Source organism: Lissotriton helveticus, chromosome 11, assembly GCF_964261635.1.
Source record: "Lissotriton helveticus chromosome 11, aLisHel1.1, whole genome shotgun sequence".
In the NCBI taxonomy this organism is placed as follows: Eukaryota; Metazoa; Chordata; class Amphibia; order Caudata; family Salamandridae; genus Lissotriton; species Lissotriton helveticus.
In genome coordinates this window covers 1,105,982,891-1,106,004,626 of record NC_136072.1, presented here as the reverse complement: position 1 = coordinate 1,106,004,626, position 21,736 = coordinate 1,105,982,891, and the positions used below count along the sequence as shown (strand labels likewise).

The following is a 21,736-nucleotide window of genomic DNA, read 5'->3' as shown; positions in this document are numbered from 1 at the left end:
AGGCCTTCCTTCCAAATATATTCCACGATTGGTATAGTGTGGGATTGCCTTTGTGAGATGTCTTTAAAGTCATATAGAAAGCAATCACTTTCATGCTGTTGTTGTTCGACTTTAAGATGAAACCGTTTTGTAGCCCGGATCATCAAATTGTGGAAATGTGCCATGTCCACTGGGGGCGAATGTAGAGGCGAGGTGGGCGGAGTGGAAGGTGTTTGAGCCCTATAATCGTCCCACTCAGCCATGTCGGCGTCATTGTCGTCGTCATCTGTGTTGTGAGGATCCGGATCCTCGTCGCCAGTGTCAGGGCGAGCACCATCCGGTGAAGCCGGTGAAACTGGTGTAGGTGCCTGAGGAAGTTGCGGTTGAGGCTGCGGAGGAGGCAGTGGTGCTGGAGAAGCAGGAGTAGAAGAAGGAAACCTGCGGTTATAATCATCCAGCATGTGCTGAAGGTTCATCACCAAGGACAGAGGTATCTGGGTAACAGGCTCTGAAGGCACCGGTTCGGACGTATCAACAGGAAACAAGTCAGTCCCATCTTCGACATTGTCCACCACATCACCCTCGTCACTATATTCCTGGCACTTAATGTTCAAATCCGAAGGACTTGTTGCCTGTTTAAATAATCCTTCCACTTCCGAATCGTTTCCGGATTCTTCCTCACCAGACTGGAATAATTTGTCTGGAAGACGAGCACCACTCCTCACAGGACTCAGTTGGATGAGTGGTATGGTCCGCAAAGAAGAAGCAGTAACCACTGTGTAGATGGAAGCCGTCTTTGGTAGAGGTTGGTGCGACGCCAACGAGCCCATTGGCGTAAATGCGGCACCGTCAGCAACACCCTGAGGCGACTTGGACGGGATTTTCTTCGTCGACGAGGATTCCTTGCCCGTCGACGGGCCCGTCGACGGGAGCGGGGCTTTGTTCGTCGACGAGAATGGAGCTTTGGTCGTCGACGACGAAGGCGTCGACGGTATGAGAGTCGTCGACGAGGCCGTCGACGAAGTAATGCTGGTCGACAGAGACGTCGTCGACGGGGGCACCGTCGACGGGCCCGTCGACGGGGTGCTGGGTGGAGGCTTGGTCTTCGTCGACGATGGATGCGCCGACGATGGATGCGTCGACGGCTTCGTCGTCGACGGGGCGCTGAGTGGAGGCTTGGTCTTCGTCGACGGTGTATGCGTCGACGGCTTCGTCGTCGACGGTCTATCCTTGACGGTCGTCGACGAGATCTTCACCACTGAAGAGATGGGTCTCACCTTCGAGGTCGCCGTCGACGAGGTGGTCGTCGTCGACGTAGCGCCGGTGGACATGGAACATGTCGTCGTCGACGTGGAGGTGGTAGAAATGGATTTCGTCGACGCTGAAGACGTCGACGGGCGCGACGACGAGCCCGTCGACGAGCCAAAACCAGATTTCTTACTGGTAGGTAAGGCTTTGGGCGCAGACGTCAGAGAACCAGGTCCCGTAGACGTGCCCTGAAGCGAATCCTGTGGGGAGACAATCCTAGAGGACTCCAACAGTCTACTCTTCTTGAGAAAAGGAGAAGGAGCCTCGGTCTCAGACCCACGCTTCTGAGAGGACTTTGAAGCAAAAGATGACAGGCTCTCCACATCAGAAACCACAGACTCCGAAGTCCTCAACTTCTGTAGCCACAGAAGGAGACGGGCCTCTCTATCTCTCAGAGTCTTAGGAGGGAAAGTGCGACAGTACTTACAGTTTTTCACCTCATGGTCTGGGTAGAGACAGTAAATGCATTTACTGTGTGGATCCTCGTGGAAAAGGCGCAGTTTACCACATGAAGGGCAGGCTTTAAACAGAGATTTCTTGTTTGAAGACATTTTTTTGAAGAAAAAACAGGTAAAGTTGAAGAAAACTGAGCAGAGCTCAGGGAGACTCCCTTCACACGACGTGCGGTAGAAAATCTGAGGACTTGGGCTTCTGAGGAGAAGGTTCTAGAGGAGGCTACAGCCTGATTGGCTGGAATGTGATCCAACACATAATGACTCTGATATGCTACTAAAGTGAGTTCTCCCTTAGGCTTTTCAATGGGCCTATTATGTTCTATGGTACTTTTAGAATTTACAATTTATTGCACTATATGTATGTATATTTTTATTAGTTATATTTTTCATGTATACATGCATATATGACTGCTATTTTATGTACCGTGGGACTCCCACTTCGACGACGGGGGATATTCAAGCATGTGAATCTATGAAAGACACCCCTAATACTGGAGAAACACACTTACAAGTGCTTCTTTTTTATATTTCTGATTTATGATTACCTGCAATATTCCAACAATTTCAACAATGTTGTCAATATTGGCGTGCACTGCCAAGCTTGCTGTTAGGCACGGAGTGCAATGACTGGCACAGATGCGCAGGCAAAGGGCATTTTTAGCAGATGCTGTTCATGTATAAGTGTAGAGGGGAGTCGCGTTCAATGTACTAGGAGAAAGAAGGTGAGATTGTGTGAGTTACCAATTAGCAGGCTTCCAGTGATTTTGGCACAGCTGTTTTTGCAGAGGATGGCAACCACGGTGTTTTCTACATGTGTTTGGCCTCGGAGTGCAGGAAGAAACACTCGCCACAAACACAGGCCGTGCTGCTTTCCGTGCCAATGTAAGCATGTCAAGAAAACATATTTTACATGAACACAAAGATTATGTATACAGCGCCACCTCAATTATACTTCTGAATGTTACCGCCCAAACTACAGACATTGATTTGAACTTCCCTCCGTTTTTGTTCTGATATCTTTCCTGTTAATGAGTTCACGATTCCCCCCAGCACGAACCTATCTTGCCACGTTATACGTTTTTTTCATTTTCACATTCACACATCCCTTCTGCCCTGCCCTTCTAAAACCTCTGCTGCAGTTACCTCATGTGAGAGGAAGATTCCAAAGACCGCGTTGTTTTGCCATGCGACATGCTGTACTGCGGGGTAAAGTACGGCCCAATAGAAAGCAATGGAATCGCGTTGCAATAGATTGCGAGGTGAAAACAGGCAATGTAATGGACTCGGCGATCAAATAGATGCGGGGAAAAAGCGCGCGATGTAAATGTGCGCGATGGAACGTCATACATCCCAACTATCTGTTCCAAGTTGGGTGAATACATTGACCACCAACTTCAACTGTTTATGAAGGATCTCCCCTCATATATACGGGACACAAAACACATCCTATTTAAATTAAACAACATCCTGTGGGACAAGGATTGCATACTCACCAAAATTGATGTGGTGAGTCTCTATACCTCAATTCATCATGATGACGGAATTGATGCAGTACGGAAAACACTGACCACCAAACCTGTACATTACAAGGAATCCAACCAAATGATCCTGGAGATGCTATACTTTTGCCTCACCAATAATGTATTCACATTCAGCTCGAAGTACTACTTACAACTACAGGGGAGTGGCATGGGAGCCAAATTTGCTCCACCTTATGCATGCATCTTCATGGGACTAGTAGAAAAATATTGGCTGTGGTACATCATGTTTTCCGAATAAACCCCTCATATACTATAAGGGGGGTGGTATATTGATGACATTTTGTACATCTGGCAGGGCCCAGAGGCAACACTTGAAGAATTCCTACGAAACATCAATAAGAACAGATGGAACATTCAGACAACTAACAATATTTCCTCCACAGAAATTGACTTATTGGACATTACCATCCACATAGAGGACAACAGCCTGCAAACAAAGGCCTTCCGCAAACCGACATCTGTAAATTCTATCCTTTGGGCAGACAGCTGTCACCCCCTCAAGACAATACAGAATATCCCGAAAGGTTAGATAGATTGCTACAACGTGGGTATCCCAGAGAACTATTGGAGAAAACAGCAAATGAATGTGAGAACTTGTCACGGGATGATCTACTTCAACCGAAAGATACCACCAAGGAAGAAAAACCCAACAAAATCAGATTCTTGACTAATTTGCACAATGGTCACCATTGTATTTGAAAAATCTAAAAAAAACATTGTTACCTCCTAACCAATAACTCACCCCTAATGGACTGCATGGAAAATTTTCCCCAAACTGGTTTTAGTGAAGCGAAAAACCTCAAACAAATCCTGTGTAAATTGGTATTTATCGACAAGCGGAAAAAAACAACTTTCTAACTAAGCCATGTGGATTCTATATCTATAATTCGATTTATAAAATCTACATTATAAGTTGCTCATGCAAGAAAATATATGTGGCTAGTACAATCAGAGCACTCAAAACAAGAATTTTGGAACATTATCGTAACATTAACAAAACTGAAGCAGGACCACCTCTAACTGAACATTATCAGGAATATCAGCCTCACTAAAAGAACTTCAAGTTTTTTCGGACTGGAACTTGTGAAACCCTCCCTCAGAGGGGGTAATCGCAAACTTCTACTGAGGCAAAAAGAGATCAAATACATTATACGCATGAACACCGTGACACAAGGACTCAACAAAGATGCAGAAATGCATTACTGGCTTTACTGAATACATTCTCTCTGTCCTAAATGTACCATTACACATGTTTTCCAATTACTTTGACAAACATGCCCTATTACCATCACTCTGACAAGAGCAGGCGGCACTTTCTCTATCGATCTACCAGCTAATGGGGGCTTGTGTTTGTTCGACTCATGGTACTACCCCTTTGAATTATACTGTTATCTTTCTGACGACCAGGCACCACCTTACGCCATCACCCTACCCACTTCCAAAACACATTCTGGTGGGTGACGAAAGGTTTCCTTTCCTAACATCAATTATGTTCCCAGGTCCTCCTTTGCGCGAGTTCCCATCCCTGAACCAAGGACACCATCAACACCGGATGAGTACAAACAGACATTTTCTAAAAATGTGTATCCGCTCTGTGTAATCCCCTTCGCTATTTAGCGAGCCTACCACTGCTGCATTTTGTTTTTGCTTTGTGTTTATGGCAAACGACATCTTATGTATTTATATCTGCATCATTACTTCTCCAAGATGAGGGTTAGCAGACACTATCTAAGCATGTATCAATCACCTTGTTATTTAGCTAGTCTTCCATTTCTATACCTTTCTCTGTCGTGTATTTATGGTATAAGTCATTATTTGCATTTATAACTGCACCTTGTTTGTGACCTCTCTACTTCGGTTCATTCATTCCACTGAGTCCTTCTATCATACTGGCCCTTTCAATTTTTTAGTATATCATTCCTACCGAAGTATCATAACAAACTGTCTACTCCTTCTTCATTATTCTCCCTTTTTAATAGAATTTCTAGTCTTATTCCCGTATTTGCCACTGTCACTATGGAGTAAATCTTCCATTTCCCCCATACAGTTACTTTACAGATGACACCAGACGTGCTCTGACGTCGGGCCCTTAGTTATATAACCCAAAGCGGCCCACCTCGGAACTTCTTCTGTTACCGGGATCGCAGAAACTACGTTATGCTTTTTCTAACGGTAAAACCGTTACCAAACAAATCGGGATTTCCCAATCCTTACTTGACACCCGGCCCCTAGTTTAGCTAAGAAACTCACATCCCGCTTGGTATCACTTTTTCACTTCTGCTACCCAACCCCTGAGCACTCGCTCTCTACACCATAATCTCGCTTGCCAATGGATTTGTTTTGACCATGATGCATGCAGCCCCGATTCCTGATGTTTTTTAGGTCTCACGACCTGCGTTGCACTGCGCAGCATTGCTCGCGCAGGAGACCGTCCTTTTGTCCGTGGTTCAGAAATTGACCCTGGAATCGCACATGTTTTTTGTGTGCTCTTCTGTCATTGGGCTTTGAGTGCGTGTATTTTGTTAACGGAGCATGCAATAGGCCAAAGGCGGGTGCATTGCTCCACCCACGGCGTATTGGTGTCTGTTACGCGCACCAAAGCCCATATGTTTTCAATTATCGCGCCAAGACACAGCCGCGACAATTGAAAACATATGCCTCGCAGTGGCGCACGCACCACTTGCGTGCTTTTTTTTTTTTTTACAATAGCGATCGCGATTGCTTTCAGTGGCGCTTGTTCTCTAAGTTTTCATGCACGGCTACCCTTGGCATCCATCAGCGCTGCCTTCGACCCATGCACAGCTGCACACTTTACCAGGACAGCCCCTCCCAACATTTTAACTCAGCGCTATGCAGCTGGTAGGAAATGACAAACTGGAGAGGGGGTGGGTGGGGAGGAGTGTTGTTGGGAGCTGGGGCTTGTATTTTAATAGTCCGGATATTTCTTCAGCACTGCAGGGCAAAACTTCAAGAGGTTATGGTAAAAGGCATTTTATGAGCTGCAAGCCAGCAAACAGAGCCTGATAAGATAGGGACACTGTCTGAAAAGCAAAGAGTCGTGGACAAGTGAGGACCAGTGAGATTCTTCATAATGGGGTGGGGATTCCTGATTAGGAGGAGTGCACAGGCTCTGCAGAAAAGAAGCTCTCCGGGTGCTCCAGAATTCGACGAGTCTCCCCACAATGAATGTGGCATTGCATTAATGTGACAGCGATCACACGTACCGACCGGTGTTAAGCCGCCGACCCCCTCCCATATGCCACGAGGCTGGAGACTCACCCCGAGGAGCCCGCATTTTACAATGTGAAGGTTCGGCTGCCTACCGCTCCCACCCTGTGATGCCATGTGCTGTGCGTGGCACTATTGCCCACCACCATTACACATTTTCAAAACTCACTAACCTTTCATTTATTTTCTCAAGGGCTCTAACCCACACATTTAGCTGCACCCCCTCATCGTTTGTACCTACTATAATGTTGCCCTCAGTTATACAGCACTGTTTTCAAAATGATATTAAATACAATATGTAACTGCGTCAGTCCCGCAGGGCCCTCCACTTCCTCCCAAAGACTCACCTGCAGCGGCCGTGGATAGCGCGGGCGGAGCGTAGAGGGTCGGCTGGGCCCGCAGAGAGCTGGCACGGCCGCTGTGTACCCTCGGACAGTGCAGTCGGCTCTGGGGCTGCGCCGTCTCCGAGGGAGCCTGGAGCTCTGAAGCAGCTCCGGTGCACTGCAGCTGTTTCCTCTACTGATGTCACCCTGCACAGCTCCACCACTCCAGACAGGGCTGTCCCCTGCCACCCTACACCACCGACCCTGCTGCAGCTGCCATGTGGAGGGCAGAGGATGAGTGGGGGAGGGTGGGAGTGAGGGAAGTTATCTGTGTTCACCACACAGGGAACATGGAAGATCCCATCTGACAGAGCATGTGCGGAATACCGCAGTGCAGTGTGTGCCATGTTCAATGCGAGGGCTTGAAAGATGCTTTTCTTGAGTACAAGAGACAACAAGCATTTGCAATGCAATAGGTCTCATTTGCCTTGAAATAGGCAGCGCTGTATTTGTACTTGTTTATGTTGTCAAAAATACCATTATTTATTTGGTCAGCATCCCTCTGGCTCGCACATCGCACATTCTTGGAGGCATACACTTTTTGCAAGTTAATGTTTTAAAACTAGTGAGAATGGTCATCGGTTTTCTTTTGGAAGTGGGGTGGAAGCTCCGCCTCTGCTTTTCATTGGCGTGCGTCACACTTTGTTAAACGCGCGCCTTTGATTTGCAGTGAGGCTTTTTGCTCCCCTCCCTGTCTCCTTTCTGGCTCGTCCACCCGGACTGGATATTCTTTAATCTACTTAAAATGGACACCAGCGAGAATGCACAAAATGGTCCCACGTTCCATTTTGTGTCAGCCAGCTGCAACGTGCAAAGCAACGCAAGGCTTTCCGAGAAATACGCGTGCCAGCTTCCATCTAGCTATTGCAAAATCTTACATTTCCTATCAGTGTCAGCGTGACCTGACCGGTCACGTCCTTGCCATGCCCACGTATACCAGAAGCACATATTTCACCTCTATGGAAATACCCCAAATCTGCTTTTGCCGATGACACGTGGGCAGCAACACCAGATCATAGACGTATTTCGGGCCTTAGAAGGTATCACACCAGGATTAGTCTTCACTGGTTGGTCCAGCAGGGCATAGTCTGATCTGTGTTACGTATTTGTGATGCCCATCCTCTTGGGCTTGTATCTATAAAATGTCTCTGCACTGTTGTACCAATTGGGCACTCAGTAAGCTTTTCTGAGGTCTCCGTGCCGCACGTTTATTTTGCATTCTGATTGGGTTCCCAATAAATCTTGCAAACTTGTGTGCTGGGAGAGAATTGTTTCAGTGTTGTTATTTATCCTTTATTTTTCAGCTTCAACAACTGTACCTTGTACTGCCCTCACCTGATTGTGCAGACATGTCAAACTGCGCCCCGCGTCCTGTGGCGGCAGCAGAGGTGTGCGAACCAACAAACTGGGAGCCAAGCCCATGCATGAGCCGAGCTTTGAGCAAATTTAGCATACAAAGCATGTAATGAGTGTCATATTAAAATATATAAGGTGTTTTAAACATTTTAAAAAGTATATTTCTTTAACATGTGGGGCGTTTCACCTAAGTACAACAGATTACAGGACTTCATAAAGGGGCATGCTTTATAATAAGTGGTTGTTCTTAAGCATGCGCTGAGAAACACTCCTGCCCATGCCATGATGACAATTGTATTGGTAAACTAATGGGTAAAACATTGTCAAGTGTACCCTATATGCGGGTCCACTGGAGTTATGCGACAGGGGAGGGTCCAATTATGCAGCAGAAAAGTGTAAATTACGGGGCACATTGCAGCACATTTTGCACCAGTATTATGCCTGAATGTTCAACTTCATTAGCAACAGCTTAACTCTCAAATGGAATAGCAGCCAAGTGAATGGTGACCAGCACTTCATGGAGCATAGACTAGTGCTAGTCCATCCTCTTTAAAACTGAATTTATAACATTTTCTCTCTTGGGCAAAACATTGATGCAGCTGGCTTGTCATATGAAGTAACTGCAACTGATCCTACGTGTATGTCATGAAGTCCACTCACAACCAGTATGATTCCCCCTGATCTCAAAGCTCACCAGCAAACTTGTTGGGTTGTGTATTTGGTACAAATAGAACTGCACTGTCTTCTGAGAATTAAAATGTTTTTTTTTCTTTGCATTGTGAAACAAATATTCTTCTAATGTCCACTCTATGATCTCCACATGCTAGCAATGTAAATGCTATGCAATCTGCTGAACAATCAAAGTTATGTTGAACCCCATGAAGAAACGTATTCATGTCACTAAATACCTCTGACATTTGGTAAGTATTTGCAACACCTCCTTCATACCAATTAAAACTGTAGCAATTTGTGCAAGACCTACATGCTATTAAATGCTATTGTATTACCGAGTTCTCTGTTATACCCAACCCAGGTCCCATTCCTTGTCCTGATACACCCCAATAGCCAGTTTCTTTTCGCCTGCAGCTTCAGCAGCTCCCTGCTAACTTGGACAAGGCTACCACAGAGGTACAAAGAGTTACTTTCTATTTTCTCACATACACTTAAGACAATTTTGAACACCCTGTTTCCCAGAAGGTTCTACTCGGGTTTAGCCTGATGATGTCAGGTGCTCTTGACTCCTTGGACCAAAGGAAATATACTTCCCTACATCTACTTTTTGAGATAGCTAAGGTAGGCACACGGCTTTGAGAGAAAAGTCCCATGGTCTATATTTAGAACTTTCGTCCCAAAATCTTGGCTAGAGAAAAACTCCTGTGGGTCATGGTAACCTACACACTTCTTTAATGCCGTCAATGGACAGGGGTCTTTCTATATATCCAGATAGACATTCTGCTTGCATCAGTGATCTGCTTTTGGAATGAAGAGCGGAGTGTCCAGACGATAAGCCTTATTTATAGTTTACAAGGCGGGTTACTCCATCCGGCATGTCTACCATAGGCTATAATGGACTTGTAATACGGCAAAGGTGATATCCACAAAGTGTGTGACAGAGTAACCCATCTGCTAAACTCTAATAAGGGCTAATATTTATTTTTTATTTTTTTTATTTTTATTTTTAGATTTTATTAAGGAAACAAGAGGAGGCAGTACAAATATCAGGCGTCACACTATAAAATACAGAACAGGTACAGGCGGGGGAAATATTCATGTAAATAATAAATGCAAAAGGAACCTATGAAGTCATCTCGATTACGCATATTGAAAGGAGGAATAAACAGTATATTAGACGACCTAGAACAATCCCATCCGCAAGCCCCAGTCCTCAGAGGTACAGGATAATTAAAGCGAGTGTAGACCCCCAGACAAATAAAGAATCAGTGACGGATAAACGGCCCACCTCTCGTGAAAGGAAAAAGGAAAGAAAAAGGGAGCCATAGAAAAAAACAAAGGAAAAAAAAAAAAACTAACCCCCCACCTTGCACCCCTGCAATGGCTACGGCCTAACCCCACTAGCAGCGTGCCTGTCGCCCAAGAACTTGCCCTAAAAGAAGGAAAGAAGATAAAGCGGAGGAGGAGAAAGCAAATACACCCCCGGTCTCCCGTACCCCCCACCAGAAGCGACCCCCCCGAAATATAGTTAAACCAATATACAGCGAAATATACAGACCAATCGGGGGAGGTTAGCAAAGCACCACCCAACTCCCATCACATTATAGGTTACAATCCCGGCATTGAATCAAGCTATTTTATCAAACCCAAGCATTCAAGTTCAGCCCTGGCCAGTACGGTCTTTCGTGAGAGTCTTCTTCACTCGAACCACATTCTCAATGGAAAAAGCAAAGCGTTCGTTAAAGGTCACGTCAGTGTTGCAGGATCGATAACAAGACAAAAGTTCACGATGTCCACTAATCGAGCGGGGGAGAGTGTGCAAAAATAGCGAGTCTCTCCAATAGTCACTGAGGAACTTGTTACAACACGGAAGACTGTAAATATCTGTAGTAGGCGGCAGCAGGATCGAGCAGGGAATGCTGGTGATAATCACGGGCTCGCTGGCTGTTGATTGGGAGCCGACAAAGCACATTAAATCCGGGTTCCGCACGGGGACCTCGATCTCAGGCGTATATTGCACCACTGGTACCACAGCTAGAGGAGAACTTAGCGAAGAGTCGTTATCCGGTCCCAAGATACCGTCCACTTTCACAATCAGTGTCAGGAGTGCAGCGGTGGTTTGCGAATGGAGAGCCCCAATGGTGGCCATGACGGCCTGCAGCGATGGCGTGCCTTCCGTCCGCCCCATCCCCTCTCACGAAGCGATAGAGCAGGACTCGAACCCCGGAGGCCAGCTACTCCGGGGTAACAGGCCACGCGAATCCGATGACAACAGTGGGCGCTCACCGTCTTGCAAGATCGACACCGTCGCCGCTAGCGAGGGCCCCAGCCCGTCCACCCCGGGAAGGTAGCAGGGTCTCCGGGCGTCGGACCCCCGACCACGGCAACCGGTGCGGTACGCTGCTGTTTCCTCAGTGTAGACCGTTCACAGTGTCGCCATCCAAAACAAACAGTTTACGGCACACTTCGGGAGACCGGGCTCAGTTCAGGTCCAGCGGCCGATGTTGATCAACTCCAACCCGGATAGGCTAGAAATCAAGGCCCCGGCTTCCACACTGTGTTAGGCCGAGAATGGAAACACGTGTATCTTCGTCATCCGATAAAATAAAAATCTCGGGATTGCACCTTTAGAAGCAGGAATACTTCATGCACACGGGAATCTGGTGGGCGGTCCAGACACTGCTATTACAATGTAACCGCACATGGTGCAGTCGCATACTCCCATCTCTCCATGGGAGCTTGTGCTGCGGCCGTAAACCTCCCGCAGCACAAGCTCCCATAGAGAAATGGGAGTTTATGTTAATCCTTGCACCGCGTGGCAGGCACCTCAAGTTGCCTGCCATGCGGTGCAGGCATTAACATGGGGGCACCATAGGTGCCCTCTAGGCCCCAAACCGGAGGCTACAGGGAGAAGGGGGCCCTGCTAGGGGCACCTAAAGTTGCTTTCCGACCGACATGGAAAGCCTGTAGGAAACCCACACCGTAATCCTGATGGCAGAAATGCTGTCATTAAGGGATTATGTGCCAGTTCCGACTGGCAGACGGTGTCTTTGAGCCTGTGGAAAGCCAGCCGGAATGACTGGACAGTTTCAATTCCGACCACCGCCATTGTAATACAGAGGTCGAAAGTGAAACCTATGATGTTGGTCGGAAAGCCTACGACCGCAGGTCAGAGGCTTTCTGACCGACATCGTAATAGGGCCCTTATTGTACAAAAGTACAAAAAAGCAAAAAAAGGGTGCATTTTCCTTGCTTTTATGGATCTCACATGTGCATTTGGCACAGTAAATAGGTAAAAGCATTGACGCCTTCGGGCAATTGCTGCGCTTTAACAATCTTTTTCATTCAATCATTTATTCATTCAAAGCTTTGGGCTGTTATGTATGTGTGGGTCGATACCTCAATCATAACTCTGCTCCATAGGCTTCTTGCCCATACCTCAGCAAAAGTCTGATATACCAGAGAAAGAGCACATCCAGAGGATTTCCCATCAGTAATTGGGGTAATGCAAGGTTGTGTTTTTGCTCCCTTCCTTTATTTCCTCAAAAATATAAATGGTCTTGAAGATTTTCTCTGTTGTAAGGGAATAGATGAATCAAAAATTGGACTGTGTCAGGTACCAGTATTATTTTATGCCAATGACACAGTTCTCATAGCCTGAACATCCCATGTCCTCCAAACTTTGCTGGATGCCGTTAATACATTTATGACCAATCTGGCCCTTAAGACAAATAGAACTAAGTCATTTATAATGAAGTGTGGCCCCTAGATTACATAAAACGAGGAAATTTGTTTTGGGTGAGACAGAGATCTCACAAGTCCACCACCTACCCGCCTCTTTCACAGGCTGATTCATTCAAAGCTCTGGGCCGTTATGTATGTGTGGGTCGATACCTCGATCATAACTCTGCTCCATAGGCTTCTTGCCCATACCTCAGCAAAAGTCTGATATACCAGAGAAAGAGCACATTCAGAGGATTTTCCATCAGTAATTGGGGTAATGCAAGGTTGTGTTTTTGCTCCCTTCGTTTATTTCCTCAAAAATATAAATGGTCTTGAAGATTTTCTCTGTTGTAAGGGAATAGATTAATCAAAAATTGGACTGTGTCAGGTACCAGTAATATTTTATGCTAATGACACAGTTCTCATAGTCTGAACATCCCATGTCCTCCAAACTTTGCTGGATGCCGTTAATACATTTATGACCAATCTGGCCCTTAAGACAAATAGAACTAAGTCATTTATAATGAAGTGTGGCCCCTAGATTACATAAAACGAGGATATTTGTTTTGGGTGAGTCAGAGATCTCACAAGTCCACCACCTGGCCGCCTCTTTCACAGGCTGAGTTATTGTGATCTTGTCTTCAAAAGAGCCTTCTGCCTGGCGCCACTGCAAATCCAGTTGCTCTTGGCGGGGCGCATCCGTAACCTGCATGTGGAATCAAGGGAATGCAGGACGAGATTGACCCCGGAAGGGACTTGTAGAAGCGAACTGAAAGTGACCTTCTTCTTTGCAACCGACGAGCAGAGGTCCTCAGTTTTGTCTGCCTTTCTTTTGATGGGAACGCTTTGCAGCAAGATGTGTCCAGAATGGCTCCCAGGAACTTGGCCGACTTGGACAGGCACATGACTGACTTTTCTGTGCTGAGCTGAAGTCCCAGGTGACGGAAGAGCTGAGGGCATGTTCCGACAGCCTCTTCAACTGCGTGATGAGACAGTGCTTTCACCAGCCAGTCGTCCAGGTAAGGAAAGACCTGGAGCTTCTGTTTCCTTAGAAATGCTGTGACCGGGTCTAGGACCTTTGTGAAAATCCGCGGAGCGGATCTGAGTCCGAAAGGCAGGACCTTGAATTGAAAGTGGCTTTTGGCTACTGTAAAGTGTAAAAACTTTTGTGGGCTGGGTGGGTGGGGACATGGAAATATGCGTCCTCTAGATCCAGGGTGGCCATGTAATCTCCTGGATTGAGGAGCCGTAAAATGTGCTGTAAGGAGGCCATCCGAAAAGAGAGTTTTATGAGATAGGTGTTTAGCTCCCTCAGGTCTAAAATTGGGCGCCATTTTTCTACAGTCTTTTGAACAAGAAAGAACCGGGAATAGAATCCTTTTCCCCATTGAAAGAGAGGGAGTGGTTCTATCACCCCCTTGAGAAGTAGTTGGTGGGCTTCTACACGTAGAAGGTGTAGATGTTTTGATTCAGTGGCACGAGGGGCTTTGGATGGTGGTTGATGTTGAAATTCCAGAGTATGGCCTGACAAAACAACATTGAGAACACACCAATCTGATGTTATAAGTTGCCAGTATTGCGATATCCTGCCCCCCACTGGTGTTACAGGGGACAAAGGAACAGTAGGTAGTGCCAGGAAGCCGCTACTGGCGCTTAGAGGAATCCCTCCCCTGGCGCCCTTGCCGTCCTCTAGATGAAGATCGAGAGAAAGAAGACGACTGGCCTTGTCGATGAGAATATTGCGGCCGGAATGACTGAGAAGGCTGCTAGTAAGAAGAATAGCGCTGCTGCTGATTTCCGCCTCTGTATGAGGAAAAACCTCTACATCTCGCTCCAGGGAAAGGAACCTTGTGGGTTTGTAAAGTCCCAAGGGACTTTGCAGTTTCCATGTCTTTCTTTATGTCTTGCAGCGCATCATCAATGTGCTTCCCAAAGAGTGCCTCACCATCAATGGGAAGATCCAGGATCTTATTCTGGACTACTGGCCGGAACCAAGTGGCATGAAGCCAGCCTCGACGTCGAAGGACTGCTGCCCCTGCCAGAGAACGGAAAGCTGTAGTGGCAATATCCATTGACCAGTCAATTATTTCAGAAGGTGTTCTTTCTCCCCCCTGGAGGACCTTTTTGGCTTCAGCTTTAGCTTCTTCCGGCGGCTGGTCTAGATACGAAGACAGATCACACCACATCTGGCGATCATAACTTCCAAGAATAGCCAAGGCATTGGCCGCTCTGACTAGGAGGATGGACATGGAAGAGAATCTCTTCCCAGCATTATCCAACCGCCTTCCCTCTTTATCAGGTGGTGTGGTAAATGTGCTGCCGGATTTTAAGATTTCCTCTGGGCCGCTTATGAAATCACAGAATCCGGTTTGGGCTGGCTGACCAGACAAGCGGGGCTATCATCCGGAGCTTTGTGCTTCTTTTCCAGACGCAGAAGCACACGTATGACAGTGGCCGGCGTCTTCATAACTTTGAGTCCTTCATCCCAGAAATGGCCCACGATAGGTAGAGAGCGAACTGACTTCCTGTATGGATCTTTGAAGTCATACAAAAGTACGACCACCGCCATTCTACGGACCACAACATTACCAGACAGGACCATTCTTTCAGCCCAACTACAATCAAAACCGTTTTTTAGGACAGGGTAGAAGGAGAGGAAGACGTGGCAGGAGGAACAACACGAACAAACAAGTACAATGGGAGGACAACAACACACCAGTAAGCACTCGGAGCATGACGAAGGGCCCAACAGCAGGCACATGTGCAACCCGGGACTAGTGGTGAACCTGACAGATTGTATCCTGAGTACTGAAGAAATCGTCGTCCTTGACAAAGGCCTTGGATTCGTACCGACTGCATATTTGGACAAGTTCAAGATACGCTGTGAATTGAGTGAATTCTTCCGTAAAATGCGGATAAAAACATTCTTCATAGACAAGGAGACATCAGCAGAAGACCATAACCACACCACCTTACGTTTGAAATCCAACTTCTTCCCGCCAACAAACTTGATGCCCCCAGAGGTGATTGCCTTTGAGGAGGGTGTATCTAAGGAGGTTGAGGAATTACCCATCAGAAGAGGCACCTATGATAATCTCAGCAAAAAAGAGACAGAGGCCTTAAAAACTTTGAGTACAAGAACTGACATCACTATCAAGCCAGCGGACAAAGGGGGAGCCACAGTAATACAGAGCTCCACGGCATACAGAACGGCCTGTATGAGCCTACTGGCTGACACCAGATACAATAAACAAATCACTAGAGATCCCACGGCACGGCTCAAGAAAACTATAAATACACTGAGCACGGAAGCACTGGACCGAGAATCGATTACTAAAAAAGAAAGTGAGTGTCTGAACCCTGATGACCCGAGAGTACCAGTGTTCTATATGTTGCCTAAAATACATAAAGGAAAAACACCACCTCCATGCAGACCTATTGTGTCAGGGATAGGGTCCCTCTTGGAACCCCTTTCCAAGTACACTGAATGGTTCCTCTAGTCACCCGGATAAGGTCATATGTACAGGACACAAAACATCTGCTCAATTTACTAACAGACGTTACATATGACCCTGCGCTTAACATCTTGGTGTGTTTAGACGTTGACACACTTTACACGTATCCCGCAAGAGGAAAGCATCCGGGTTATTGAAAATCTTCTCAAACAGGAAAATTGGACCTGGGCGTCCCAGTGAGCTGGATGATCACGTTAATACGCCTAGCCCTCACGGAAAATTTCTTTAGGTTTGAGGACCAATTATATCTTCAGGTCCACGTTACATCAATGGACAGCACGTTCGCGCCCAGCATAGCATGTCTGTACGTTGGCCAATTAGAAGAACAACATATTTGGCCCCCAAACCCTTACTCAAATAACATCAGAAAGTGGTGGCGCTACATAGATGATATCCTGGTGATATGGGAAGGTGATGCAGTCACTCATGGAAATTTCTATGATTGGTTGAACCAATTAAACCCACACTTCAAATGTACCATGACTTACAACAACGAACAAGTTTCCTTCCTAGATGTAAAAATCAGCACCAGAGATGAGGATGTGTTCAGTTCTCTCTACACAAAACCAACTGACAAGAAGCATTGGCATTGCCAATAGGTCTCGCTTTTGGGACCTTATAAGTATTTAGTTATGCAGCACAATATCGTTGGTGCAACAACATCAACTGTTGCATGGCTCAACACTTATACGGTTCAAGGTTTATGGACAAGGGCTATGCCCCCCCTACCCCCCCCCAAGCTGAGTAGATGACACATTCAGTGAGTTTGAAAGACAAATTGCGGGGAGGCACAGGAACATCAACAGTGACTACTGTGGGTAAATATAGAGGCGAGACAATCTTTTTTTTTTTTAAATAAATGTGATGGGCAGGAAATAAAGAGGCGCAAGTTCGGCAAGCACTTGTATAATTACTCAGCTCCCAGCATAATAGCGCTCATTAGATCAACCTGGTAAAGATAAAGCACTGGAGAAATACTTGGAATGCACTTAGGTGCAGTAACAAACTGTCCAAGAGGCCTGCGGCACTAATAGTAATTGTGATTAAAGTTGTATTTATATAGCGCTTACTACCCCTGGCGAGGCGTCAAAGCGCTTTTCGGCGAGTAGCACTCTATAGTAAATCACCTTTGCTCTTTCCTCATCTTGGGAGCTCTTTTCGGGTCTCCCAAGAAAGGCAGTGCTCTCAGAGAGCAAACGCTCCATATATAGAAGAACAGTTCATTTCTGATGAAAACAAACAGTTTAGCTCTAAAAAATAAGTTTTGTCAGGTTGATACTCGAAGGTTGTTTAACCCTTAATACTGAGTTACCCTTAAAGGTAAGATGGAAGATAGGAATGCCAATAATGCTGTAAACAATTAAACTGACGCTATAAAATGATGTAATTCTATGCACCAAAGTATAACAGCTCCGTAGATTATTTAAGCGACCCTGCCTGGCCATAGAAAAGTATCATGCTAGGCACACAAGTGTTTTAAACGCAGGTACACAAAGCAAGATATGGGTCCTTCTAGGTGTTGTGTTTAGGTCTATTGCACGCTCCTGACGCTCTCGGCGTCCGACGTTAGGTCATGTGACCTCCTATAATAAACAGGAGCACGCACGCACGCACGTTCATTCGGGTGCGGAGCGGAGATCCAGCAACAGCCCATTACAGTGTCCGCCTCTGTTATTTCTAGGCCACGTGTAAGGCCTGTAGGTCATCTAGAGGCCCCCGAGTATAGGGCCCCCAGCATCCATCCCTAGGGTCACCCTATCAACCCTCACACGACACAACAACTGGCGACGAGGGTGGTTGATCGGGCCTTCGCCACGTGTGGGTGGTGCCAGCCCTGCTGTGCGGCGGCCGCGAGTGTGTGTCTCTACTCGCGGTGCTCGTGCCACACGACCGCCTACACGCTGTGCGTGCACCGGAACACGGAGTCTTGCCGATCGGGTGTGCAGGTGAGCTGGATCGCCGCCCCGTTCTCGGGCCCCCGGTGCCCCCGCTCTGTCTCCGAACACTGCCAGGCGCGCACGTCCTGTTCTCACGGCCTGCCGTCCTCTGGTGAGGGCACGGTCCTCCTGGATCGGCGCCGCACTCGGCCTCCCGGTCGGTGCGTGAAGCGCGCTTTTGTCCGGGCCCGGCTGCCGCTCTACCAGTGAGCCGCGCCCCGTCCTCTCCCACGCATCCCGCGGACGAGGCGGAGTGCGCCCTCCTTTGCCAGCCGCATAATGGCCACCATTCCGCCTATTGAACCGTTTGTTGTGGAGGGTTCGCCGTCTTCATTGGCCCCTAAGTGGAAGGAATGGGTGGACAGGCTGTTGGTGTTCTTTGAAGCTACGAAAGTTCATAAGGACCAGAAGCGGGCCATGGTGCTTCATCTAGGTGGCAAGGATGTGCACTCCATTGCCAGGACACTTGTAGAGGCCACTCCCAAAACTCACCACACACTCATCAATGCCCTGAACGCTCATTTTGAACCTATTGCCAACCAAGACTATGAACGTTTTGTATTCCGGCAAGCGCGGCAACTGCCCGAGGAGCCGCTCGACACGTACCACACCAGGCTCAAGCGGCTGGCGCTGTCCTGTGGATTTGCGGATACCACTGAGGAGATAAGGGGCCAAATCATTCAAGGTTGTGCATCAGCCAAGTTGAGGGAAAGAATTCTGGAAGAGTCGGGCAAGCCACTAGCTGACATACTAACCCTTGGTCGCACCAAGGAACTGTCCAAAGCACGAGCCGCCCACATGGAAGCAGCCTTACAAGCACCAGTCAAAGCTGAACCGGTCAACAAGCTGCAAGTGCAACCGCAGGCCAAATGGACCAAGAAACCGGCGAGACCTCATGCCGGCCCGTCTGGTTTCCCGTGTGGGTACTGCGGAGGCCCAAATCATCCGGCGCCGGAATGTCCTGCTCGAGGGAAGCGTTGCTCCGGATGTGGCAAGCTCAATCACTTTGAAAAAGTATGCCGGTCGAAAAAGTTTCGAAAGCCACGACAAGCAGTGAACGCAATACCGGAAGGTGATCGGAGTCAAAGTGATATGGACGATGACGAGGAGGAAGAAAGGACGGTGCACAAGGTTCACATGATAGGAGCGGCTGCGCGTCGGACCAGGCCCCTGCCACAGTGCTCACTAAAAGTGGCGGAGCAAGACGTGATGGCTGTGGTAGACACAGGAGCTACCATCAATCTCATGAGTGTCGATCTTTACAGGACAATGAGTCGGCCCCCACAGCTTAACCCGTCACCCATCAGGGTTTTTGCGTATGGTCAGGACACGCCCCTCAGAATCAGGGGAAAGTTTAGGACATCCATCACTCATGGGGACAGAACCATCAGAGCCAATGTGTTTGTCTCGGAAGATGGGCAAGGCATGCTACTGGGGTGTCGAGCGGCCGAAGACCTAGGCGTTGTGACCTTTGCGTTTGGTGTCCATGAGGAGTCGGTGCAACACCTTCTAATGGACTTCTCTGATATCTTCCAAGGCATAGGGAGATTCACAGGTCGTGAAATACACCTCCATGTGGATCCGACAGTGCAACCAGTTGCATTGCGCCACCGCCGCATAGCATTCCATCTGAGGCCTCTAGTGGAAGAAGAACTCAGAAAACTAGAAGCCGCGGGCATCATTGAAAAAGTCACAGGCCCCACCCCCTGGGTATCGCCCATTGTGGTCACCAGGAAGCCAAAACAACCAGGAGCCGTTCGGATCTGCGTAGACATGCGCCTTCCGAATGTTGCCATCAAGAGGGAGCGCCACATCACGCCCACAATCGATGATCTCATCGGGGAAATGGCGGGAGCCTGTTGGTTCTCAAAACTGGACCTTCGGTCAGGGTATCATCAACTGGTGCTGGACCAAGAATCGAGGAACATCACGACATTCTCCACACACATAGGCCTTCGAAGATACACCAGACTCAGTTTTGGAATATCCAGCGCGGCTGAAGTGTTTCAAAATGTGATCCAGGAACTGATCGCTAACATACCTGGGGCCATTAATGTAAGTGATGACATCATGATTCACGCGAAGACCATTGGAGAGCACAACCAAAGACTGGCACAGATATTCCGGAGGCTAAGAGAGGCTGGACTAACCCTACATCGAGAAAAATGCGAATTCCTAAAGCGGAAGATAGGGTTCTTCGGATACACCTTCTCGGCAGATGGGGTTCAACCTGACCCGGAAAGGGTCAAGGATGTGCAGGAGGCACGGCCAACCACTACAGTCACAGAAGTTCGCAGCTTCCTAGGAATGGTCAACTACTGTGGACGGTTCATTAGAGATTTGGCCAATCTGACACTGCCTCTAAGAGAACTCACGAAAGACTCTACTCCCTGGACATGGGGGCCAGAGCAAGAAAAGGCATTTGAGGCTATCAAGGCAGCTCTATCAGACAACACCACTCTAGCCTTCTTTGACCCTCGCAATCTCACCTTGGTGGCTGTAGATGCCGGCCCAGCAGGCCTGGGTGCAGTGCTAATGCAGAAACCGCGGGATGAGTTGGATTGGATGCCGGTGGCATTTGCGAGCCGGTCGCTAACAGACACTGAACAACGGTATTCTCAAATTGAAAAGGAGGCCATAGCTATACACTGGGGCTGTAAGCATTTTCATCTCTATCTATACGGCAAACCGTTCACTGTCATCACTGATCACAAACCACTGGTGTCCCTGTTCGCAGGGACCTCGACGAAACCACCACCTCGTATAGAAAAATGGATGCTACAACTTCAAGAGTACAACTGCAATATTGAGTATCAACCAGGAGCCAGAAATCCGGCTGACTACCTGTCACGACATCCCAGGCCAGCAACACCTGAAGAGATGGAAGAGGCTGATGAGACAGAGGCCTATGTCAAATGCATCATGGAGAGGTCGTGTCCACGCTCCATCTCGGTCAGTGAAGTGGCAGAGGCCACTATCCAGGATGCCTGCCTCCAAAGGGCCAGGGAAGCAATCCAAAAGCGAAACTGGCACAGAGTCAAAGAAAGCTGGAAGACACTTACTCCCGAAGCTCAACGCACGATGGAAAGCTTATATCATGTGAAAGACGAACTAAATGAAGACAACACGGGGTGCATACTGAGAGGACAGCGGCTGGTCATACCTTTGGCTTTGACTGAACAAGTCGCTCAGTTGGCTCATGTGGGCCACCAAGGAATAGTCAAGACCAAGGCGCGTCTGAGAGCCAAAGTATGGTTCCCTCTCATGGATGAATTGGTGGAGAAGATGGTAAAATCATGCACGGCCTGCCAGGTTACGGGGGATGTCCCGAAGGAGGCACCAATCAGAGTAGAGCCCCGTCCGCAGAAGCCATGGGAACAGGTCAGCATGGACTTTGGCAGTCTCCCAGATGGACGACACACCATGGTGGTCATTGATGATCACTCAAAGTACCCGGAGGTTGAAATCATCAATAGCACCAGTGCAGCTGAAGTGATCCCCAAATTAGAAAAGATAATAGCAGCTCAAGGAGTGATGAGGGAACTGCGCACTGACAATGGACCACCCTTCCAAGGCCAAGAACTAGCTACTTATCTGAGCTCTCTGGGAATAAGGCATTGCCGGATTACACCTCGCTGG

At 47.8% G+C, this 21,736-nt stretch overlaps 1 protein-coding gene across 6 annotated transcripts in view; it reads right to left on the bottom strand.

The window, feature by feature from the left end:
• LOC144792652 (uncharacterized) overlaps positions 1-21,736 on the bottom strand; it is a 546,052-nt gene that overhangs the window by 236,844 nt on the left and 287,472 nt on the right. The window lies entirely within an intron of this gene.